The sequence below is a fragment of the Sturnus vulgaris genome, chromosome 3 (genome assembly GCF_052056855.1).
Source record: "Sturnus vulgaris isolate bStuVul1 chromosome 3, bStuVul1.hap1, whole genome shotgun sequence".
In the NCBI taxonomy this organism is placed as follows: Eukaryota; Metazoa; Chordata; class Aves; order Passeriformes; family Sturnidae; genus Sturnus; species Sturnus vulgaris.
Window position 1 is genome coordinate 104,925,937 of NC_142245.1, and position 16,644 is coordinate 104,942,580.

A 16,644-nucleotide genomic window follows, 5' to 3' on the forward strand; every position below is an offset into this window, starting at 1 on the left:
AACTGGGCAACCTCAAGGTTTGCTCATGTTTAGAACAAGTATAGCATTTGATCTGTATTGCTGACACATCTTTATAACCTGGCAGAAGTAAAGAAAGGGAGTGCTAATCTGAAGATGGGTCAAGGTACTTGAAGCATTTAATTTGTCCTGGGATACTACTTAAATTATTTTGGCACTGCTGTTCAGTATACCAGTGAAAGGAAATGGACAGCTCAAAGGCTTTGAGCTAAATGGAGGAAGATTCTTCAAGTTACCAAGGTGATTACACGTTCCCTGGACTTTCTCTGTGACCATGGGTGCATCACTTAACCTTTTTTTGTGCCTCAATTACTCATTTGTAGATACTAATAGTATTCTCTGCCTAAAGAGGAAGATGGGTTAGTGCAAATGCAACAAAATATGTGAGGTTTTCAGAAAAGAAAGAAATAAATAAAGATAGGAAAAGTACAATACATGATAGTTTATTGTAGATGCAAAAGAGTCCCACTCGTATTGGTGGAGACATGCAAAGGTGTGATGCAGGGAAAGCCCTACTCGTTTGCAAAGCACATCAGTGCATTTGTGCAGAGCTGCATGGAGAAAAAAGGGTCTCAAGCAGCCTCAAAGAAGCATGGTCATGGCAAGGCATGGACATGACTGTCCTCTTTATGGATTCCTGTCATTGTGTCTGCAGGGTGCTGATACACACAGAGACTTTACTGACTTCCATTTCCATGAGCACAGGCTTATTTGCCTCACTTCACTGCAAATGTTGAGTCTTTAGGTTTGAGGAATGAGTGATCACAGATACTAGCGTAAAGCACTGAAGGCTTGGAAGATTTTGGGGGGTATTTGTAAATACTGCAAGATGATTTTTTCCTACTTCATTTTAAGTGCATTGTAACAAAAGAAAAATAAACGTTCCTTTTCCTACAGCAGTGTGAGTTGACACAAGCACAAATACAAAGCTTGGTTTGTTGTTATTTAAACTTCTTTAATCCTGATTACTGGTGCTTGTGGAGAAGGGAGGCATAGTTGGAGAGAAGCCATACTTTTCAAATTGATTAAAAACACCTTTTGAACAATAAATAACTTTAGCTGGCTGACCTCTAAAGCAAATGATACTGCAAAGTTCTGCAGTATAAAATAAGATTCTTTTTCCCAGCACTTTTGAATGTTGGCTTGTCAAGTATTCCTTTTGACATGCTTCCGCCTAAAAGTTCTGTTGTCAAACAAGTATGCTTCCAGTAGACTTTACAGGTTAAAAATATTCAAGAGAAAACAACATATTTTTGCTCAGTGTGAGTAACTTAAGTGCTGTTTGATCACATATAGATAACACTGGAGAAATGCTGGCATTGTTCATGTCATCTGATAAAACAAGGCAATAAATTTTACTGCAGTTGGCAGCAGAAGAGCTGCTGCAGGTCAGGTCTGAGGTGAGCACTACTTTTATAAGTATTGAAGGAGACAGTGAAATTAAGTCAGATTGCAGGAGCTGGAGAAAGGAAAGAGCATAAAGGCAAGGATTTTGACCTAGGTTTTGTCTTTCTTTGTTTTCTGGTTTGTCTTTTACGGTTTGGTTTTTGGTTTTTTGGTTTTTTTTTTTGTTTTCCTCTGCAGAACTGACTGGCTTACAAACTGGTGCCATAGACATTCAATCCACAACATCTGTCAGTCATTAAAAAAAAAAAAATGCAATAATTCAGAAAAGCTCAAAAAGTACACAGAGTAGCAAGAAAGTGACATAAATGAGCAAGGAAAAAGGCATCTGGTATGAAGACACATTAGTTTACCCTTTGAAAGGATCTCACTCCACAGGGATCTCACTTGCTTTTAAAGCCTGGCTGCCTAAATGAAGAGTCTACAAATGAAAAATATTGTTATTTTCATAAATGTCACCAGGCTGCAAGTGCTTGCCTACTGTTAACCCAGCTGTCTACCCAGCTCTTCTTGCTTCTTTTTTTTTTACTGCTAAACATAAACTGATATAAAAGGTCTCCCAGAAAAAAAAAAAGATTTTATTTCCCCTCTGTCCTAATGTATCAAGTTTCTAACTGTTTTCTTCAAGGCCTGAGAGGACAGGATAGCTCAGCTCTTCTTCAGCAAAAAGCTTGCTGAACCCTTTGTATTTCTCTACAGATACTCCTTTAGCAAATAGTTTTTATCATCATATCTGCTGCAATTTAAGGTGAAGGAAAGAAGGTCCATTTATGCTTTTTATGAATTTCAAATTCATATGGAAGCATCAATCTCAAGGTCTAAGTGTTGAATTCAGTATAACCTTCTCTCTCTCAGCTATAGCTGAAAACTTTGGAGCTGCAAATATCCTCCATGGGTTACCAGGTTCCATTGCAGTTTACAAAGAAAACACAAACATCATTAAAGGAAAGTATTTTCTTCAAAACTGTTTATTCAAGCTCCCAAGAGTCCTTTACAAGATGTGGCAGAGAATCTAAATTTCAAAGTCAAAGCATATGAATTTTAACCTAAGCATTCAAGTGCTGCAATAGGCCCATTGCTTCTTGCAAGAAAAGCTGTTTCACAGATATTGGAAAGTTTCTTTTTCCTTTTAAAAGGATCAACAATTCCTAAAAGTCAGCTAGGAACTTAAATCTGGTGTCAGCTTCTGCCTGTAAAACATGAAGGAGTAATGAATCAAGTCCAGAAATCTTAAGAGCTAATTATTGTAAATAAGTCGCATCTTCATATCCTGCAGTGAAAGAGGTCATTTGCAGAGAAAAAGTAACTAAAAAGGAGTCATATCTGTAATTGTGACAAACTATCTGAATTTATCTTCTTTTTGTGATCCAGGGAATGAGGAACTTTAAGCCAATGTGATGCATTTTAGAGTGCAACACTACAGAAACTGGGACATCCTTTACTTACCCCTCATGTAGACACTGGAACTTTTCAATACTTGACATAAACACAGTCTTCTTTTAATTTATGTAACTTCTTTTACAGGTCACTGGAACACTTGAGATAGACACTCTGAAATCTGTTTAATTGCATTAACAATGAATTAATTGTATTATATTAATTGTATTAAACTTTCAGCAGAACAGAATTATCATCTACAAAGAGATAACATTTTATATCATCATAGTAATTTTCATGAACCGGGGAACATTCCAGAAAGCTTAAAAAAACCACCATTGTAACTCATAATTTCATCTAGCATTACACAGGCTTCATATCCCTTCTCTTAATAAAATGTAAAGGACCAGGATCCTGGAGGTTCAGATGTGCAGTTTATTGCACTGGGTATGTCCATTACACAAGACCACTGAAAGTTCCTTACAACTACCTTTGCATTATGGAATGGAAAGGAAAGGAAAGGAAAGGAAGGAAGGAAGGAAAGGAAAGGAAAGGAAAGGAAGAAAGGAAAGGAAAGGAAAGGAAAGGAAAGGAAAGGAAAGGAAAGGAAAGGAAAGGAAAGGAAAGGAAAGGAAAGGAAAGGAAAGGAAAGGAAAGGAAAGGAAAGGAAAGGAAAGGAAAGGAAAGGAAAGGAAAGGAAAGGAAAGGAAAGGAAAGGAAAGGAAAGGAAAGGAAAGGAAAGGAAAGGGAAAGGAAAGGAAAGGAAAGGAAAGGAAAGGAAAGGAAAGGAAAGGAAAGGAAAGAAAGGAAAGGAAAGGAAAGGAAAGGAAAGGAAAGGAAAGGAAAGGAAAGGGAGAAGAGAGAAAGAAAGGGAGAAAGAAGAAGAAAGAGAAAGAAAGAAAGAAAGAAAGAAAGAAAGAAAGAAAGAAAGAAAAGAAAGAAAGAAAGAAAGAAAGAAAGAAGAAAGAAAGAAAGAAGAAAGAAAGAAAGAAAAAGAAAGATCTTGTTAATTTTGTTTTTCATACAATGCTCAAAAAAGGAAAGTAAGAATTATTTCTACTTCTTCAATATAATTATTTTGGTGAATTCTCAGTTCTCTTTAGAATTGTGATAGAGAACTGTGATTGCAATCCACGACATTTAAATTCTTGATTTAGTTAAATTTTTGGTTGTAGGGTTTTTTTTTGGTTTGTAAGGGTTTTTTTTGTCAACACAGCAAATTTCAGTGAAAAATATAAATACTTTTTGTCTTAATTTTTTTTAAAAATTAAGATACTTCAGATCATTATTTCTAGAATGTTTGGGTTTTTATAGAAATACTGTGCTTCTCAAAAAGTGACATTTACGTCTATCTGAACACTTGCAAAGCTAGTCAAAATTCTGATATTCTGATCAATTGAAAAATTGAACTTCAGTAGAAAGGGACATTTTTATGGAAATATATATAAATCACTGCTACTGCAGCAGCTTAAATCTGCTCCTTCTTGAGCTAGAAGTTTCATAGTACATATGAGGTTATTATTCCTTCAGCCATAACTCATCTATCACCATCAAAATAAAACAAGCTTAGTACATCATTTGTAGAAGAAAATCACTTTATTTATTCTGCAGTGTTAATTGGAGTTAGCTCTAATTTGAATATGAAAGAAAGAGTCATTGTAATAGCTCTAAACAGAGGCTACTCACATCCATCTCCACTTCTATTGTCATTTACAAGGCCTGATAAATAGAAGTAAACAAATTATTTATAAGATGAGTTTACTCAGTGGTTTTGTCCACTTTCCATTCTCAAACTGTGACTCAGCCACTTTAAAAAAGGAAAAATGTGGGTTTTTTTAATAGTTAGTTTTAATGACTGGAGGTTGTTTGTGTAACCCTTGAGAAACTGGCACTTTCAGGGTGATCAATCAGTCGTCAGTGACCCCGTGGTGAAGTGTTAGCCCAAGGTCAGTGGGGACCAGGAGGGCTGCCAAGAGCTCAGCCATTCTCCCTGGGAGGTGGGAAGCGCCCAGAGAGGCAGCCCTGCTACTCAGGAACAAAGACAGTTCCTTTTTTTTCCAGGTTTCCATCTTTGCCTCTCTTATTTTAATATTATCAACCGCGAAGAGAGGAGGAATGCTTAAGTCTTTGAGGGCTTCACTCCTGCCTGCTCAAAGGGTTTTCTAAGTGGCACAGTGATGTTTTAGATGACAAACGTGGCACTCCTTTTCTAACTGAGATATAAATTCAAACTGTACCATTTTAATACAACAAAACTGACCTTTTCTGGTTAGACACTGTTCATCCTATATAAAAATACTTATATTGAAAAAAATTATAAGTATATAATTAAAAGTATAAGGACTTTTCCATGATAAACTGTCATTTTAGCAAGGTACAGTTTTGTGGTTTTAAGTATGCCACCAAAAAAAAAAAACCAAAACAAAACAAAACAAACCTGCTTGAATAGCTGAAATTCTCTAACTTCATAATTTCTCAATATTGTAACTGAAGATAGCTAGAAAGAAAAAGAGAAGGAGAGAAGGGAGAGAGAAGGGAGAGAAGGGAGAGAAGGGAGAGAAGGAAGAAGGAAGGAAGGAAGGAAGGAAGGAAGGAAGGAAGGAAGGAAGGAAGGAAGGAAGGAAGGAAGGAAGGAAGGAAGGAAGGAAGGAAGAAGGAAGGAAGGAAGGAAGGAAGGAAGGAAGGAAGGAAGGAAGGAAGGAAGGAAGGAAGGAAGGAAGGAAGGAAGGAAGGAAGGAAGGAAGGAAGGAAGGAAGGAAGGAAGGAAGGAAGGAAGGAAGGAAGGAAGGAAGGAAGGAAGGAAGGAAGGAAAAGTTTTCTAAGCCAGTTAAGTATGGCTTCCAAAGAATAATTTTAACAAGGCTTTATAGTTAAAAGCAAATTTTAAAATAAGTAACATTAAAAAAAATCTTTTGGAAAATAACAAAATTAATAGGTTTGATCTTAGCAAAATAGCTCCGTATATTTCCTTTTAAAACCATTTCACAAAAAATTTTCCCTCTGTAGAAGTTCATTGTGAATCTTCAATTTTCCAGTGCAAATATATTCTGTGGGAAAATTTCCAAAAAGTTCTGGCTCTAAATATTATCAATTTTATGGTACCTGTACAAAACAGCAAGCAGTAAGTGAGAGTATATATATAAACATAATATACAATTTACTTGTCTTGCTTTAACCATGATTTTGAGAGAAAAGTAGTCTTTTGCTCTTTTTTTTTTCTTAAGTGCTGAATTCATTTATATTATATTCTGTTATCTACTAACATTTTTACATACACCTTTTTTTAATAAAAATTATTTATTAATTTCTTGGACCCACTTTCTGCTACTTGTTTATAAAATGTTATCAAAACATTGGTCCACATTTCCTGTGTTATGAGGTTAAGTCTCCTCTGTTCACACAAACATACACGTGCACAATGGTGAGTTCAACAGTGAACCTCTGACAAGTATACAATGAAAACTGAAATTTACTTGGGCAAAGTTTTATGTGAGAGCTAATAGGAATCATAACAGTGTTGGTCAAAAAAAAAAAGAAAGCAAGAAAAATAAATGGATTGAAATGTATTTGCATGCCTAATTTTTTTTTAAAGTAGTATTTTAACCTGAAGAAAAGAAGCAATGCATTGCATTTTTCCCCACAAATTGGTCATCCAATTACAAAGAGCACCATCACATTTCTTTCCAAAGATCCTTGCATGCCCTGCACAGAGCAGTGAGCAAATGTAGTTCTCTACCAAACTGGAAGTACCTGACCAACTCCCTCCCACATCTCCAGTCTCATGAGATTTCTGCTGCCTCTATATTCTCCATTTTGTAAGTCCTTTAATCATAAAAATAGAAATGAGGAAACAAGCCTAAAGATGTGAGAACGGGGGGAAGGGGGAATTTAACAGGTTTTTGAGCAATGCACATGTTAGCACATGGTTCACATTACAGGCCAGTGTGTCCAGAGCAGACCACCACACCACGCAGGTGGAAGTGGGAGTCTGGGAGCCATTGAAGTTGGAACACTGAGAATTTTCCCAGTGTATCACAATTACAGAAACATCTGTGCTAAACAACTTTGTGCCAATCTGCTGTGAAAATTTGGTGTTCAGCAGCCCCCAACATTTCTAATTTCTTACTTGCTGTGGGGTGGTCTCATGTGACACAGTGATCACTGGTTTCAGAGCTATGAAATGGGCTCTTTTTCACACCTTCCTTTTGTATGTGTGCTTACCAATTCAGAAGACATTCTGTTTTCATATATAGCATGGTGTGTACTTAAAGATAAGTAAAAAGTAGATAAAAATATATATGTACAAGGGAAAGGTCTTGTGCTGGATTAAACATATTAAATGCCTGAAAATAATAATTCCAGGATTAGAAGCAAAAATGAAATTCAAAACTGATCTAATATTGCCTAAGAAAGTGAATGTGGGAATGAAGGTAAAAATTAACTACTTTTTAAAGATAATATTCCATATTTTATAAAAGGTCAGAAATTGACCTCTGTGCCAACTAGGGTACTTTTAGGAAAACAATAAATAGCACTAACAGGACAGCAATTTCCACCTCGAATGTGGCAGAAATTAGAAGAAAATGTCTCTGAGACCCAGTATTTGCAAAAGCTGCTCCTAATTGTGTGAAGCATATACAGCTTCCTCACACCTCACCTGTCCCCTCTCACTTCTGTTAAATGGCATGGCCAAATCTTGATATTGTTGTAATTGAAAAACGATCATTTAATAAACTGCTGAATTCAACCAACAGATTATGTCTGACTGTTGCTGATATTGGAGAATCTGCTCTGGGATTTGTCTCACTGACTAGCAGTTTAAGGGTTAGATGCTTGCAGCAATATATGAACATCTCTCCAAATCTCAAGGAATCAGAAAGGTACCTTCAGAGGAAGGTGATACTATCCTGAATCACTGCCATTGTCTGAAATCCCAGATCACCATCCAAAAAGATTTGTATCTATTTCTCCACTGCCTACACAATGGACTTTAGCAACCAATTTAAACCAAATGCCTAATATTTGAATGGCTTAAATCAGGTGTTAAGGATTCTACTGTCAATGAATTGTTGGGTCAGAATTTATAGCAGTGACAAGTTTCTTTGAGATATTTTTCAGCTTCTCCTCCAAACTTGTTCTTTACTATGCTAGTCCTTAGCTCACAGGTGGCTAGAAAAGCCCAAAATCTACTTTTGGGATTAACCCTGATCTCTTCCATGTACAGAAAACCAGTACAATTTTGCTCAATGACAAACGGATGAAGACAGGAACAGCTTTTCTAATAATATTTTTTTTTTCTAAAGTGACTGATTCTGAGAATGTATGTGGGGCAAAATAAGACTATTTGGTTTGCCTGCTTAACATTTCTCTCAAAAAAGGGATCTGATTATTAGTGCTGTATTAACAATTACATATTTGGTCTAATTGAATCCAGAAGTCAATAAATGCCCAAATATAAAGAAGAAAAAGGTAGCAGAAGTGGAAAATTCTACTAGTGTTGATCATTGACCATTCAATCAAGACTTAAGCTGAATTTCTTTTCTTAGTTTAGAATATATACAAAATCCATGAAGTAATTAAACTCTGAAAGATCTAAAATATGGCTTACTTCTTCTTTTCAGAGAGAAATTTTAGTGATGTTTGATACTCCGTCAAAGACTTGTTTGCCTTTCAAGTTTTAGGAAGAAAAAAGTCTCTTTAACACAAATTTTCGAACTGTTTCTCACTCACTGCACAATTCGTTTCCTGAGTAATAGCTGATAGTTACATACAAGAAATATACTCCATGCAGCCAGAGCTGAGTTGCCAAAGATTCCCATTCTGGTCAAAATGTAGCCAATGTTCACCAAACCACTTTGTCTCAAAGGAGGCCATTTCCACAGCAACTTATGTGCCAAATTTTCTGCACATGAAAATGACCACAAGTCCCGTTTTTCTTATCGACATTTCCCCATTTGTAACAACAAAGCATTTGGCTCTTCATCCTGCTCCTCAAGCTATCTTAATGAAGGCTGTTCTTAAAAGACAGACTTTTTGAGTTATTCTTTTAATGGGGAAAATAATGGCTTTTTTTGTGGGATTGTTTTGAGTTTTGAGTTTTGTAGTTTTGTTATTCTCAAGAATTGCTGGAACATTTTTTACACAGATTTTCACCAAAAAAAAATCACTTACAGGCAGGAACTATGAATACAAATGTTGGGAATGGATAATGATCAATTAAGAAAACTATTTAAATTAAAGAACGGATAGAATGGAAGAGTTATGCAACTTTAATTATATTTGCCATTGCTCTTCCAGCTATCAGCATCCCTAAGTAAAAGTAAATTATGAATCTTTTTAACATTAATTTGTATTATTGCTTCACATTATTATTCTTTGGCTCAATGATATAAATAATAAATACAGAAGAATCAGTTTGTGTCTGAAATATTGGTTATTTCAAAGTAGGATGTTACTAATCCAAGAATATTGAACCAATCAGGAAATTAATTTAATATTTATCATCATTAGAGTCACAATATCCATTTTGGCTGGAAATCTTCTAAAGGATTGTTAGGATACAATATACAAAAGCAGACATAGCAGTAGATTGAGTGAGTGATGGTAGGAAGATGCACAAAAAGATAAATGAAATCTAAATGTGTTTTAAGGCTAACTTTTCATCATTTTGTATCTTATATTCTAATTTATAGGATTTACTTGAAGGTAAAAAACAGCATGAAATGCGCATCCACATATTCCCTGCCCATAGCAGCAGAATTGAAATTTCAGGTCCCTTACAACCCAAAACATTCTCTGCTTCTATGATTATATGAAATGTAAATTCTAGATAAAATATAAGAAAATAAAAATTGTGTTAAAAAATATACAAACAAAAAAAATAATTATCAATTATTATCAAGGAGAGCAAAAGGAACAGTATTTTTTATCCTTTCCCTATGTAAGACTGTGGTTGGGTTTCTTTCTATAGTTCCAATATCAACAATCAAACTTATGTAGAGCACTGTAGGGTGTTCCGTCACCTCAGTGTAAACACAGGGTCAGTGAAATTGCTGTAGGGTAAAAATAGAGTTGCAGGAAGATTAGAAAGACTCCAAAGATGCAGAAAGAATCACCCATGCAACCTTCAGTACAGAATCAGAGCTTAAAACAATGGTACTCTAAGTTATTGCTGGGGAGGGGAAATAAAAAGAAGGGGAAAAAATACAAAAATAAACGAATTAAAAAAGAGAAGGAAAAACAAGAAGAAAAAAAAAAAAGAAAAAAAGAAAGAGAAGGGAAAAAAAAGGAAAGGGAAAAAAGGGCAGATAGTGTGATTGCATCTCACTGAGTAAAAACTGGAGGCCAGTCTGTGGCAGGGGGCCAAAAGGACGTGGCATGACTCACACTCTCACCACATCAGCATTGCTGCAGCCAGATCGCTCAGGCAGCTCCCCAGACCTTGCCAGGCACTGCTCAGGAGCTGCTTGCTGGCCAGGGCTGAAACCATGCCCAAAACCATGCCCAAAATTGTGCTCACAATTTCACAGCATGCCCTGGCCATGTTTCACTCACCAGTACCGACACTGCTGCAGGGAACTCATTTGAGGAGGAGTGTTGGAGGAAGGCTTGTGCAGAGAAAACCAATGCTGTGACTGTATGAGGAGCTTTGCCTGTGAGTTTTTGTTACTCAGCTGAAAGGCCAACTTCCAGGGCAAAGCTGAACACATTTCAATAGAAGATCAAGTCTCACAAAGGGTTGCCCAAGTTCTTACTGACTAATAAAGAGTCAGCAAATTTATGTTGTAGTAAAAACAATTGGGAGTAAAATTCCTTTAAAAAAATACTCCATTCATCTGACTACAAAGTGAGTTGCAATAAATACAGTATTGAGAAACAGAGCAGCTTAGCAGGGTTTTAAGTAGTCTCTGCATTCTCGCTGCTGCTCCCACACATGCACACACACACAGGCTGCCACACTCTCCTCTCGTGCTGCTAAAAGCAAACAGTGGATATGATGGACAAACATTGCAAGCACAGATGTGTCCATTACAACCAGCATGAGCCATGCTCATGAGGAGTGCTGTCACTTCTGAAAACCCAAGTGTGTCCGGCTGCGAAAAAGCAGTGGGGTGTGAGAACAAAAGAAAGAGATGTTGTGATTAAGACAGGGCTAATGGTTCATTAACAATATCCACGGCCTGGCTCTACAGCTTAGAAGTTAAGGATATATTTCAAAATTACCTTTTTCTTCTTGTTGTTGCTGCTCATTTCTTTTCTCTGCCTTTTGAAAAGGATTTGTAGCTTCCTTTCTTGCCCTTTTGTCTCATGGCTCCTAAAATATGAAGCAAATGAAAATATAGATGTAGTGAAAACAATATTTTTTTCTTTCTGATCTCTTTTCAACTCTCTCTATGATGTGTGAGTCTAAGGCCAGGACTGGGGGGAGAGGCTGCATTCCTTGGTTCAGTGATGGTCCTACCCCAGCTGTTAGGGGTCCCACTTGGCAATCTGAGGGCTTGTGTCTAGGCTGATAAATGAAGAAGGCCAATGAGTGGTCTTTGGTTGCAGCAAGGCTGCTGTCAGATGTCTAGGGAAAGTTCACAAATTAGCATGTGCCAAAAACCTTAGGTCAGCTAGGTTTTGGAAGAGGTTGCAAAGACAAGTTGTGCAGTACCCATGCTTGGAAGTTTTTGATACTATCACAGAATCATAGAATGGTTTGTCTTGAAAGGGACCTTAAAGACCATCTCATTCCAACCTCCTGACATAGGTAGGGAGACTTTGACTAGACCAGTTTGTTCAGAACTTCATCCAACCTGGCTTTGAACACTTCCAGGGATGGGGCATTCACAATGCCTCCAGGTAAGCTGTCCACATGCCTCATTACCCTCACAGAAAATAACTTGTCCTAAAATCTGAACTAAACCTGCCTTCTGCGAGATGGAGAGCTGAAGTGGTTTCCTGTGAAAATTCTTGTTTCTATCCATGGATAAAGTAATTTAATCAACTCATATAAATCACTAAAATTTGGTGATAAGTATTGCACTCTTGTATTGTGTCCTTTCTTCTGCCTACTGAGATTCAAACTTTCCAGTGATCATGTCCTGAGATGCTCCTGGAGGCCAAGGGACATCCAGAGGACACCTTGTACAGAGAGCTGTTATAAGATACATGGGTAATGCTTGTATTACCAAATAAAATGAGAAGAAGGTGCTAGCTAAAGCAGTGAACAGCAATTGCCTGTACTCTTTAGCTGTTAACACCCTCTCTGTCATGGCTGTAGCTCCTGCCAGATGCCACTCTCAAACACAAATCTTGGCAACATTTGGGGACTACCTTTTTTGGGCAAAGACAGAAAGCCAAACTGTGTGATTGCAAGCTGTGCTGTCCTGCAGATTGGAGACAATCTGTAACAGGCAGTCCTGCTGCCCTAACCATAGCCAGTGGACAGTCCTGAGCAAAACTGGTAGGAGTGTAATCCTTTCATGATCGCCACACTTCAGTTTATAAAACCTGTTTTATTTTCCTAATAACTAAATGACCTTCCTGTGTTAGCTTCATGACTGGAGATTAATACACTCTGGGATCACGGCCCAGTCACTTCTGCCAGCACAGGAGCCATTCCAGGAGACATGTTCCTCTGACTCCCTGGTTAGATTTCAGTATATTGCAATTTTCCATTTGTAGATTATAATTTTTTCCAGCCCATGGTGTTCTGCTAACGTGCTAGATCTATTGGAAAATAGAATCAGCAGCACTTTCCCATGTTAATTTATCTGCCACTGTGGCAGTATCTAAATGTCCATTTGAAATCTCCCTGGATAAATAAATCTTCCCCTATTGTGGTGAACTGTGCGGTGATTTGTTCTTTACATCATCCTGCTTTAGATGTTTAGCAGTAAGGCTGATTATTAGAGAAAAAAATCTGTCGTGAAACTGCACAGTACATATTTGGCATCAAAAAACTGATCACAAATGTGAACAATGCATCATTATGAATCTGATCCTGCCAATCCTTCATATATTTTCAACTTCAAGTTCCTGTGGGAATGCCTACAAGTTTATTTTAAGACACAAATTAATAACAGATACAGGCAGCAAACATACAGGCACTTCCCAGGCATGACTGGAGGCCAGCACCACCCTCTCAGCTGAGCAGATCCCTTTAAACTGTTAAGATGACACTGCTCAGTTTAAAGCAAGAAAACCATGAAGTGATACAATGGGTTAAAATCTCTCTAGGCTTGCCTAGATATGAGGTAGAGGCCTTCTGAGTACACTTCCCTACTCCTCTTCTAGTCCAGATGCCTTTTTACCAAATATATGGGCATCCATATTAATGGATCAGACAATTTTGGGATGATAATGATATGGAAATTCTTCAAAATTAGTATCTTAATCAACAGCTCAGAAACCATTCCCTTCAATCACGGTAATGATGTTAATTTTAACTAAGTTATTCATACAAGAGGTCATGATATGTGGACCTTTAAATTTTTTTTGCCAATGTTAGCATGCAGTTCTCCTTTCTTTTATATAAGTGTCTCACTGATATGGTGAGAAAGAATTGCCCTGCCAGAGTAAGGAGCTGTGGCTGACATTGTCCTGGCTTTTCAGAGCAGCACTAGCACAGGTGTGCAGCAGGACAAAGCAAGGTGCATGGGACAGGGACAGCAGCATTCCTGCACGCCAGGAGGATGTCAGGATCCCGGGGTGGTTTTTCAGGATGGGTGAATAGAGCTAAACAAAGGAATATGTGTGAGTTAGAGGCTTAAATGGGCTTGACAGAAAGGTCAGCCAGGTGAGGGACACGGGATTGGATCCTTTGGGGACCATAAAGATATGGATGTTGGAAGACAGGAGACCAGGAGCTGCTGCTGAGGACAGTCCTCAAACAACTCCATTTAAAAAATACCTGATTTATTTCATGGGCTTCCTCCCACCACTGGTAAGCAAACCAGAGCACCAATTCTGTGGATGCTCAGCTACAAATTAAGGACAAATTTTGCTGCCAGGATGGGGACTGACATTAGTGACATTAAACATGTACATACAGTTTGGGTGCTACTGTGATATGCATAATAAATAATAACATGCATAAAACCAGACCTACCTTTTAACAGCCATATCCCATCTATATTTGTAGATCCACAACCATAAATATTTCAGCTATATAAATATAGCTGAAATTGCCCAATGTATATTGAGAACAGATATTGCAGGATGCCATAAAACACACAGAAAAATGTGAATTGATTACATAAGCAGCTTTTTTTAATGAATAAGCTCTATAGATTTTTTAGTATTCCTCTCTCTCCAATCTTGTAAAATACATGGAAGTCTTAATTATAGCTGAAGATATCTGAACTATGTTGGCCTTTGATTTTATAATACAATATGTAATTCCTGCTCGCATAATAAACCAATAAATTCAGTAATTTTTATAAATGAGTTTAAATTTATAAGACTATCAAAATACCTCCTGGCTCCTGTTAATGTTTAGGAAACATTTTAGAAATGTTTCAGGTTCCTGGCTGATACAATTGCATCACTTTCTGCTGATCTTCTGTTGATCCAAAGTCTTGAAGTAATCAATACATAAGGGTAACACACATGCAAATGTTGTGTATGTAGGTGAGAGAGGTATAGAAGGAATGAAGGAAAGCAGAAGTAGTAGTTTCTGTGTAAGTACTTTTTCCAGTAAGAGGTTTGAATCCAAGAGGCCCATCCTGAGCCAGTTATAAATCATATTTTGCTTCAGAAGGTATGAAATAGATGGGCTGCATTTCAAGTAGCACCCTCAGATGCCTGCAGGTCTTGGCCATGGACATTGAGTTTTCTAGTGTACAGCCAGCTGGTGAAATTCATGCAGAACTACTTGGTCACATGCTTGGCTTTGCCGCCTCGTGTTGGGACTTCAACTCTTGGGTTTTGGTCAAATTCAATCAGCACTCATGTGAAATGAGTTCTACTTCTCAACATGGAGATAATTAATGTCTGGCTCACATCTAAAGGAGCCAAGAATCAGGTGTTGTAGCTGAATATGGTTTAAAAATGTTGCCTCTCATTCTATGAGTTGGTGCCCCTCAACGTGGCTCCTGCAGCTGCAAAGAACCAAACCCATAGTGGGAAGAAAAGACAATATAAAGAGATGTGGCTTGTTTGCTTGTCTTACCAGGTGAAATATGTAAAAGGAAGAAGTATATGATTCTGCTTTTAAAACTTAAATTTAGAACAGACATTAACATAGTTTTGTAATGTTTTGTGACATAAAACCAGTAATTTTTTTTTTTACAAAATACTAAATACCACATAAAGGAGTTACAGATGCTGTATTTAGGTAGATTAGCTAAATCATGGCATAAACTGTAGTTTCTTGAAATTTTATCCCCAAGGCAAAAACGAAATGTTCAGTTGTTGGGAGTTTTTTTGTTGTTTGTTGTTTTTGTTGTTAAACAAAACTTTAAAAATATCTTTCTTATAAAGTGTTATACCTTCTAAATTATGCTGGCTTTTGGCTAGGTGCATGCTTTCTGCTGAAGTTCACACCATAGCCTGAGACATGTTAATTCAGGGTAGGCGTCTAAGAAGTCAGCTGTTCAGAAGAACAATACAGAAATATCCATTCCAAGCCTTTCATTCCCTGGAAGCCTGAAGAACATTTTGGATATTGCCTTTCAGCACTAAAGCTGGTCAGCTTATGGTAGCATTTTCTCATTTCACTTTTTGCAGGTCCAAACCACAACGATCCACAAGGGGATTAAAGCATATATTAATGAGCTTTTTAGCCCCTGCAGATTTTTCCTTCTAATTTGCCAGAATTTTATGTACCCCTTTCCTGACCCTAGAAGTGATATTTACTTCCATCTGGAATGATTGTTTCATGTTAATATGTTGGTTTGAATATAAAACATAAGAATGTTGGTTAGCACAAAAACTAATGAAGGCTCTGGGGTTTTAGCTTTTTGGCTTTATTTATTTTTTCCTTAAAGAAACATTACTCATTTGTTCAGGCCAAGAATGTAAGGTTTCAAATGTTATTCATGCAAATCTAATGTAAAACACAAACATCAGGCCATAAATCCATATTTAGGCACCTAAATAAGCAGCCTGATTTGACACATTAACATTCTGGTAAAAACCTATGTTTTATTTCCTGACCTCTGTCATCTGAATTCAGTCAGACTTATTAAGAATTCGAACTGCATCTCATAGGAGGGACCTGTGTACTAACTGTTATAACTGCTATTATGACAATTAGACTGGAATGAGATCCCTGAGAATATTAGAATTGGACAAACAGGCAACATTTTATTTAGGTCTCTCATCTTCTAAATGACCATTGTAAAATGGAACCATACCTCTCACTGGATGAAAATTCAGCTTGTCCAGTTACCCATGCAACTTATTCCAAAGAGGGTCTGGTAGCTGATTATATTTTTTGAGACCAGAATTTTCTTATAGTGTTCTCTTGCTGAGAATTCAAATTTGTTCCTTTTTTTTTTTAGTTTTTTAATTTGCTTGGGTTTTTTGTTTTGTTTTCTTCCTTGTGTTCTACTTATTACAAAATAAAAGTGTGAGTCTTCTCTTGAGCTAATTTATAATCAGTAATCATTATGCCCACTGAATTTTTAACTAACCAGTTCTGCAAGAACAAGAAAGAAAAAAATATGCAAATGGTAAACACAAGAGTGCTGAAGTAGATACCCATATTTGGTAAAACATATGAGTTAAATACTAAAATATTTGGCAGAAACACATGACAAGAATCCCTGTCCAGAGCCAAAGCCTCATAGACAAAGGGCAGAATTTACCACAAGCTTCCCTATCTCAGCTGCACGCAAAGCACGCTTCTTTTTTGGA

At 37.0% G+C, this 16,644-nt stretch overlaps 1 long non-coding RNA gene across 1 annotated transcript in view; it reads right to left on the reverse strand.

Annotated features, from left to right (window-relative positions):
• Nucleotides 1-2,505: 2,505 nt before the first annotated feature.
• The window catches only part of LOC148224518 (uncharacterized), a 38,018-nt gene continuing 23,879 nt past the window's right edge, over nucleotides 2,506-16,644 (reverse strand). Inside the window, exons 2-3 of the long non-coding RNA XR_015802749.1 lie at nucleotides 11,023-11,113; nucleotides 2,506-2,980 (exon numbers count right to left, since the gene is read on the reverse strand). This is a non-coding gene — a long non-coding RNA (uncharacterized LOC148224518). The remainder of the gene's footprint in view (nucleotides 2,981-11,022; nucleotides 11,114-16,644) is intronic.